At 40.6% G+C, this 9740-nt stretch overlaps 1 pseudogene; it reads left to right on the plus strand.

Moving 5' to 3' along the window:
• The first annotated feature begins 4896 nt into the window (after nucleotides 1-4896).
• LOC126931619 (uncharacterized) lies at nucleotides 4897-8111 on the plus strand (annotated as a pseudogene).
• The last annotated feature ends 1629 nt before the right edge of the window (nucleotides 8112-9740 follow it).

The following is a 9740-nucleotide window of genomic DNA, read 5'->3' on the forward strand; positions in this document are numbered from 1 at the left end:
CTGTTGCCCAGGCTGGAGCACAGTGGCAGGATCTCAGCTCCCTGCAACCTCCACCTCCCAGTTTCAAAGCAATTCTCCTGCCTCAGCCTCCCCAGTAGCTGGGATTAAAAGCATCTGCCACCATGCCTGGCTAATTTTTGTATTCTTAGTAGAGACCAGGTTTCACCATGTTGACCAGACTGGTCTCAAACTCGTGACCTCATGATCCACTCGCCTTGGCCTCCCAAAGTGCTGGGATTACAGGAGTGAGTCACCACACCTGGCCCTGTTTTGATCTTTTTGAAATGACAGCTTTTGGTTTTATTGTTTGTTTTGTTTTGTTTTCTGTTGATTTCTTGTTTCCAATTTTATTTAATTCTGCTCTAATAAAATTTTTTTTCTGTTTACCATGGACCTAAATTGTCCTTCTTTTTTCTAGTTTCCTAAAATGATAGCTTAAATTATTTATTTCTGATCTTTTTTCTTTTTGAATATATGCAGTCAATGCTGTACATTTCTTTCTAAACACTACTTTCACTGCATCCCACAGATTCTGATAACCCTTGTTTTTATCTTAAAATACTTCAAAATTTTTTAAAATTTCTCTTGGGACTTCTTCTTCCATCCAGGTGCTATAGTGGAATTATTTAATCTCCAAGTTATTTGAGATTTTTCAGGTATCCTTCTGTCATTCAGTTCTAGTTTACTTCCATTTGGTTCCACTCCCTTCCACCTTGAATTTTTTCAGTGGAATCCCCGTCCTTGCTCCTATAGAGGTAAAAAGTAACCCCAATCCCCAGCTTTTTAAAATATTTTCCCTGTTTTGATTTTCTGCGATTTGAATATGATTTGCCTAGAGGTATTTTGTTTTTGTATTTATCCTGCTTGGTGTTCTATGAGCTTCCTGGATCTGTGATTTGGTGTTTATCATTAACTTTTAGAAATTCTCAGTCACTATCACTTCAAATACTTCTTCTGTTCCTTTACCACTTTCTTCTCCTTCTGATATTCCTGTTACAGGTATGTTACACCTTTCGCAATTGTCCCATAGCTCTTAAATTTTCTATTCTGTCTTGTTCATTTTTTTTCATTTTGTATTTCAGTTTTGGAAGTTTCTATTGGCATTTCTTTGAGTCACTGATTCTTTACTTGGCTTTATCAAGTCTACTGGTAAGCCATCAAAGATGGTCTTTATTTTTTCTTACAGTGTTTTTGACTTATAGCATTCTCTTTTGATTCTTAGTTTCAATATTTCTTCTTAAATTACCCATCTGTTCTTGCATGTTGTTCACTTTTCCCATTAGAGGCCTTAGCATGTTAATGTCATTAAACAAATAATTAAACAAAGAACAAAAACAATAAGCTCCTGGAGTGAGATTTGGAAGGTAGATATCAGTATCCGGAGGGTTGTAATAGTGTAACTAACCTGTCCAAGTTTTAACAACAAAAATTATAAGACATGCAAAGAAACAAGAAAATGTGATCTATATACAGGAAAAAGAGCAGAAAAAAATAAACTGTCTATGAGATTCCAGATGAAGATTTAATAGACTAAGACTTGAAAGCAGCCATCATAAATATGTTTAAATAACTAAACATGCTTAAAGAAGTTAGAAAAGGTATAATGACAATGTGATTGTAAATTAGTGCTGCAGCTTTTGAAAACAGCTTGGCAGTTCCTTAACCTAATAAACATTAAGTTTCCATATGACCCAAAAACTCCATCCTACATAAATATCAAGAGTAATGGAAATGTGTCCAGACAAAAACTTGTACATGAATGTTCAAAGCAACTTTATTTATATTTGCCAAAAATGGAAATAACTCAAATGTTCACCAACTGATAAATGAATACATAAGATATATTTTTAATAATATAAAAATATAATGATATATTTATATAGGGTATTCAGCAATTACAAGCTGAATGATTGGTACAATGAATTACTGATACATAAATCAACACAAATGAACTTTGAAAATGCTATGCCAGTGAAAGAAGGCAGGCATAAAAGACAGCATATTTTATTATTCCATTTATATGAAGTGCCCAGAATAGGTAAATCTATAGAAACAGAAAGTATATTATCTTTTAATTAGGGCTGGGGTAGAGATATCAGGGGGAAATTGGGAATAATTGCTAAAAGGTAGAGGATTTCTCTTTGAGTTATTAGAAATATTCTAAAATTGATTGTGTGACGGTCACACAATTCTGTGACTATACTAAATACCACTTAAATATATACTTTAAGTGGGTAAATTGTATGAAATGTGAGCTATATCTCAATGAAACTGTTACAAAGAAAGAGATCAAGAACATGAGTTAACAAGGAAGTAAGAGACAGAGAGAAAGAGAGAGAGAAATGAAAGAACCAGAATTTAACCTTCTTATATGGAGGCACCCAACTCTGAGTATATTATTTTCTCTTTGGTGAAGAAAACCTAACAAACTCCCTAAGCTTTAGCTTTCCCTTTGGCAAGGTGAATATAAACTGTCTAAGGCATGAGGCCTTGTCCAGGAGATACAACTTCAAAATCACTACTTATTTTACACTTGGGCAAGGTCCATAAAGGATAACTATTTTTTCCTGGGTGTTGTGTACAGATATGTGGTTCATGGGTTTGTACGCATATCAAGCGATAATGAAGAGAGGCAAGCAGGAGGCAGTGAATGCAGCCAATGTCAATGGAAGCATTGCTTACCAGCATAAAGTGGCCAAATATAAAGTATATTCCAGGTTAGACTGATAAGAAATAGGTTTAAAAAGTCAGACATATCTAAACTGTTGGCCCTGAAAAGAGTGTTTCATAGAGAAGTGAAATACTTTTCAGGATGATAAAATAACTAACTCTATGATTGTTACATGTGCCTAATCCTTAAGACAATTCCTCCTTTAACTAGAGGAATAATTTAATTCTAGCTTCTGAATTTACATTGTTTATTAATAAAATTCAGTTGCCATTGTCTCTTGAAATTAAGAAAGAAAAGACATTGTGAATGTCCTAACCCATATTCTGTTGCTATTCTAAGGGCCTACCCAAGATTTCCATTTGTTGGAAAGGCCTTCTTTTTTTAGAATTAATTCTGTTTCTAAGTTTATGATTTCTCTGAACTATCCATTTTACTTGTATCTCTTCGTCCTTGACTATCATTTTTCCTCTGTTTTCACTTATATAAACATAAAATTTATCCTCTTTATAAGGTTCTTGAGCCACACACACACACTCACAAACATTGGAACAAATTTCACACAAAACTCTTGTGGCAAGAGCAGATTTCACTAATGGCTTGAAGAAAATGGTGAGGTTTTATATCATGAAGTTACTCATCCCTTTTCCCCTCTAGACTCTCTGATAAAAACCCACCTTTTCCTCTTCGCTAGTCCCTACCCTTAGGTACCCTTGAAGGTATGCAAATCTTATTGTGCAGAGCAATTTAGTTCTCTGAATGCTTGGTGAGACTCCAGGCATAATTTCGCATATCCAAAGACTCAGTGCCTTTGCTGAAACAAGGGGCTATTCTTTCCTTTCCATTCTTTCCTTTCAGTAGGAAAAGCTGGCAGAGGTTTTGACATTTCACTTTTTCCTATTCTCCCATCTTAGTCAGTCTCTGAATAAAAGGGAGTAGTATGGAGATTTATTTTCCCTTTAAAATGTGTTATTTCTTTATCAGAATGAAGTGGTCATCACCAGTTAGATTTTTAAATATTTTCTTAATTGTTATAAATATCTAAAATCTTTTTTTCAAATTTCCCTCTATAATTAAGGCCAGATTTCTTCATTAATGTTTACAAACTTTATCAGAGGTGCATTATTCCAAAATACGTGCCACTCCACAAACCAATTGTAGAAATGTAATGTGTGGAGCAGTACTGATAATTCTTGTTCTGAGAATTATGCTTTTCCCCTTTTTGAAATTCACTGCACATGCATACACACACAGTGCATAGGAGTCCAGAGGGCTTCTAAACTATTTTAAAATGGAAAAATATTTACATAGGTTGTCATTAAAATCATTAACTCATGCCACCAGTTTTCACTGGCATCTTTACTAATAGATAAAGAGAATCCTACAGCCACACAGACATTTCTGTGATGGGGATTTTCGAGGGAAAGGCTGGCCTGCAAAAGCAAGAACACTCTGAGTGTGGAAGATGTGAAGAACAGAAAATGAGTATCATGTATGGAAAAGAGGATGCACTGGAGTGCTATAATTTTCCTATATCCTCTTGAGAGACAGGACTAGCTGGATTTCCTAGGCTGACTAAGAATCCCTAAGCCTAGCTGGGAAGGTGACCGCTTCCACCTTTAAACACAGGGCTTGCAACTTAGCCCACACCTGACCAATCAGAGAGCTCACTAAAATGATAATTAGGCAGAAACAGGAGGTAAAAAAAATAGCCAATCATCTATTGCCTGAGAGCACAGTGGGAGGGACAAGGATCGGGATATAAACCCAGGCATTGGAGCCATCAATGGCAACCCCCTTTGGGTGCCATCCCTTTATATGGGAGCTCCGTTTTCACTCTATTTCACTCTATTAAATCTTGAAACTGCACTCTTCTGGTCCATGTTTTGTTACAGCTTGAGCTGAGCTTTAGCTGGTTGTCCACTACTGCTGTTTGCCGCCATTGCAGTACCACCACTAACTTCTATCCCTCCGGATCCGGCAGGGTGTCCGCTGTGCTCCTGATCCAGCGAAGTGCTCATTGCCACTCCTGATCGAACTAAAGGCTTGTGCATTGTTCCTGCATGGCTAAGTGCCTGGGTTCATCCTAATTGAGCTGAACACTAGTCACTGGGTTCCACAGTTCTCTTCCGTGACCCATGGCTTATAATAGAGCTATAACACTCACTACATGGCCCAAGATTCCATTCCTTGGAATCTGTGAGGCCAAGAACCCCAGATCAGAGAACATGAGGCTTGCTACCATCTTGGAAGTGGTCCACCGCCATTTTGGAAGCAGCCCACTACCATCTTGGGAGCTCTGGGAGCAAGGACCCTCTGGTAGCATTTTGGTGACGACGAAGGGACCTCCAAAGCAGTGAGTAATATTGGACCACTTTCACTTGCTATTCTTTCTTATCCTTCTTTAGAATTGGAGGAAAATACTGGGCACCTGTTGGCCAGTTAAAAACGATTAGCATGGCTGCCAGATTTAAGACTCAGGTGTGAGGCTATCTGGGGAAGGGCTAACAACCCCCAACCCTTCTGGGTTGGGAACGTTGGTCTGCCTGGAGCCAGCTTCCACTTTCAATTTTCTTGGGGAAGCCAAGGGCTGAGTAGAGGCAGAAAGTTGTTGTCCTGAACTCCCAGCAGTAGCTCGTGATGCAGCCAGAAGTCTCTACTCAACAGTCGCCCATACGTGTGCCCTACCTTTCCTTCTGACCCATACCTCCTGGGTCCCGACCATAACTTTCTTGAAAGTGTAGCCCCAAAATTCTCCTTACCTCTGAATCTACTTCCTCTGATCCCTGCCTCCTAGGTACTAATGGTTCAGACTTTCATTTCCTCCAGCAAGTTGTATCTCCAAAGTGATCTAAGGAAGCTCTAGGCTGCATCCTTGGGCATCTAGGCTATAAACCCAGGAAGTCTTATACCTGGTGTCCCTCCCGATTTAGGTATACAGCTCTTGACATGGGCAGTTATGTGGGACTCGTTCCCCACCACCCTTGCCAGGGCCCCAAGTTTGTAATGGCTAAGAGAGAGAGAGACAGAGAGAGAGAGAGAGAGATGGAGAGATACAGAGAGACAGAGATGGAGAGATGGAGAGAGATGGAGAGATGGAGAGAGAGAGAGAGATGGAGAGAGAGATGGAGAGAGACAAAGAGGGAGTCAAAGAGAAAAAGATAGAAATAATAAACAAACAAAAAAAAAAAAAACAAAAAAAAGTGTGCCCTATTCCTTTAAAATCCAGGGTAAATTTAAAACCTGTAATTGATAATTGAAGGTCTTCTCCATGACCCTATAACGCTCCAATACTACCTTGTTGTCAGTGTAAACAAGGGTGTAGCCTGAGAACACTGAGACCACTGACAACCCATAGCTTTCCTATCAAAAATCCTTAACCCAGTAACACGCGGATGGGCCAAATGCATTCAGTCAGTAGTGGCAACTGCTTTGCTAACAGAAAAAAGTAGAAAAGTAACTTTTAGAGGAAACCTCATTGTGGGCACATCTCACCAGTTCAGAATTATTCTAAGTCAAAAAAGCAAAAAGGTAGCTTACTAACTCAAAAATCTTAAAGCATGGGGCTATTCTGTTAGAAAAGGGTAATGTAATTCCAACCACTGATAATTTCCTTAACCCAGAAGATTTCCTAACAGGGGATTTAAATCTTAATTACCATATAAAGGTCCGACCAGACCTAGGAGGAACTCCCTTCAGGACAGGACAATAGATGGTTCCTCCCAGGTGACTGAGAAAAAACCACAATGGGTATTCAGTAATTGATACTGAGACTCTTGTGGAAGCAGAGTTAGAAAAAATGTCTAATTGAGAAAAAAACACAATGGATATTCAAGAGTTTATATGGAGAATCCTGTGGAAGCAGAGTTAGAAAAATTGCCTAATCATTGGTTTCCTCAAATATAAGAGCTGTTTGCACTAAACCAAGCTTTAAAGTACTTACAGAATCAAGACTATCTCAATCCTGACTCAAAAGGTTAGCTACACTCTCTCTCAAATGAATTTGCATAAGAACTGTTGTTTTAGGAATGCATCTTGATGGGGCAGCTAGGTTGTTATGCAATACTCAGGAACCCAGCCCAGCTCTAGAGCTCACCCCTGAGCGCAAAGGCAATGTGGGCATGCTGGTAAAGGACCACTAGAATCCAGCAGCCTGGACCCCTTTCTTTGTGGTCAAGAAAGGCGGGAAAACAAGTGTAGGACTGCTACATCGGTGAGCTGAGCGTAACTAATCTGATAAGCAGAGGTCCAGTTACACACCCGGGAAAGGAATAAGCATTAGGACCATAGAGGATGCTCTAGGACTAATGGTCATCTGAAAATGACTAGGGGTGCTGGCATCCCTATGTTCTTTTTTCAGATAGGAAACGTTCCCCGCAAGGAAAAAGTGCCCCTAAGATGTATTCTGGAAAATTAGGACCAATTTGACCCTCAGATGCTAAGAAAAAAATTGTTTATATTCTGCAGTACCGCCTGGCCACAATATCCTCTTCAAGGGGGAGATACCTGGCCTCCTGAGGGAAGTATAAATTATAACACTACCTTACAGCTAGATCTCTTTTGTAGGAAAAAGGCAAATGGAGTAAAGTGCCATATGTACAAAATCTTTTCATTAACAGACAACTCAATTATGTAAAAAGTGTGATTTATGCTCTACAGGAAGCCCTCAGTCTACTTCCCTACCCCAGTATCCCCCCGGACTCCTACCCCAACTAATAAGGACCCCCCTTCAACCCAAACAGTCCAAAAGGAGATAGACAAAGGGGTAAACAATGAACCCACGAGTGCCAATATTCCCCGATTATGCCCCCTCCAAGCAGTGGGAGCAGGAGAATTTGGCCCAGCCAGAGTGCCTGTATCTTTTTCTCTCTCAGACTTAAAGCAAATTAAAATAGACCTAGGTAAATTTTCAGAAAACCCTGAAGGCTATATTGATGTTTTACAAGGGTTAGGACAATCCTTTGATCTGACATAGAGAGATATAATGTTACTGCTAGATCAGACACTAACCGCAAATGAGAGAAGTGCTGCCATAACTGCATCTCTGCAGATCGCCAGAGAGTTTGGCGATCTCTGGTATCTCAGTCAGGTCAATGATAGGATGACAACAGAGGAAAGAGGACGATTCTCCACAGGCCAGCAGGCACTTCCCAGTGTAGACGCTCACTGGGACACAGAATCAGAACATGGAGATTGGTGCCGCAGACATTTGCTAACTTGCGTGCTAAAAGGACTAAGAAAAACTAGGAAGAAGCCTATGAATTATTCAGTGATGTCCACTATAACACAGGGAAGGGAAGAAAATTCTATTGCCTTTATTGAGAGACTAAGGGAGGCGTTGAGGAAGCATACCTCCCTGTCACCTGACAATATTGAAGGCCAACTAATCTTAAAGGATAAGTTTATCACTCAGTCAACTGCAGACATTAGAAAAAAACTTTGAAAGTCCACCTTAGGCATGGAACAAAACTTAGAAACCCTATTGAACTTGGCAACCTCAGTTTTTTATAATAGAGATCAGGAGGAGCAGGCAGAACGGATTTTAAAAAAGGGCCACTGCTTTAGTCATGGCCCTCAGGCAAGTGGACTTTGGAGACTTTGGAAAAGGGAAAAGCTGGGCAAATCGAATGCCTAATGGGGCTTGCTTCCAGTGCAGTCTACAAGGACACTTTAAAAAAGATTGTCCAAGTAGAAGTAAACTGGCCCTCATCCATGCCCCTCATGTCAAAGGAATCACTGGAAGGCCCCCTGCCCCAGGGGACGAAGGTCCTCTGAATCAGAAGCCACTAACCAGATGATCCAGCAGCAGGACTGAGGGTGCCCAGGGCAAGTGCCACCCATGCCATCACCCTCACAGAGCCCCGGGTATGCTTGACCATTGAGGGTCAAGAGGTTAACTATCTCCTGGACACTGGTGCAAACTTCTCAGTCTTACTCTCCTGTCCTGGACAACTGTCCTCCAAATCTGTCACTATCTGAGGGGTCCTAGGACAGCCAGTCACTAGATACTTCTCCCCAGCCACTAAGTTGTGACTGGGGAAATTTACCCTTTTCACATGCTTTTCTAATTATGCCTGAAAGCCCCACTCCCTTGTTAGGGAGAGACATTCTAGCAAAAGCAGGGGCCATTATACACCTGAACATAGGAGAAGGAACACCTGTTTGTTGTCCCTGCTTGAGGAAGGAATTAATCCTGAAGACTGGGCAACAGAAGGACAATATGGACAAACAAAGAATGCCCATCCGGTTCAAGTTAAAGGACTCCTCCTCCTTTCCCTACTAAAGGCAGTACCCACTCAGACCCAAGGCCCAACAAGGACTCCAAAAGATTGTTAAGGACCTAAAAGCCCAAGGCCTAGTAAAACCATGCAATAGCCCCTGCAATACTCCAATTTTAAGAGTACAGAAACCCAACAGACAGTGGAGGTTAGTGCAAGATCTCAGGATTATCAATGAGGCTGTTTTTCCTCTATATCCAGCTGTACCTAACCCTTATACACTGTTTTCCCAAATACCAGAGGAAGCAGAGTGGTTTACAGTGTTGGACCTTAAGGATGCCTTTTTCTGCATCCCTGTACATCCTGACTCTCAATTCTTGTTTGCCTTTGAAGATCCTTCAAACCCAATGTCTCAACTCACCTGGACTGTTTTACCCCAAGGGTTCAGGGATAGCCCCCGTCTATTTGGCTAGGCATTAGCCCAGGACTTGAGCCAATTCTCCTACCTGGACACTCTTGTCCTTTTGTACGTGGGTGATTTACTTTTAGCCACCTGTTCAGAAACCTTGTGCCATCAAGCCACCCAAGTGCTCTTAAATTTCTTTGCTGCCTGTGGCTACAAGGTTTCCAAACCAAAGGCTCAGCTCTGCTCACAGCGGGTTAAATACTTAAGGCTAAAATTATCCAAAGGCACCAGGGCCCTCAGTGAGGAATGTATCCAGCCTATACTGGCTTATCCTTATCCTAAAACCCTAAAGCAACTAAGAGGGTTCCTTGGCATAACAGGTTTCTGCCGAATATGGATTCCCAGGTACAGCGAAATAGCCAGACCATTACATATACTAATTAAGGAA

Source organism: Macaca thibetana, chromosome 11 (genome assembly GCF_024542745.1).
Source record: "Macaca thibetana thibetana isolate TM-01 chromosome 11, ASM2454274v1, whole genome shotgun sequence".
Classification (NCBI taxonomy): Eukaryota; Metazoa; Chordata; class Mammalia; order Primates; family Cercopithecidae; genus Macaca; species Macaca thibetana.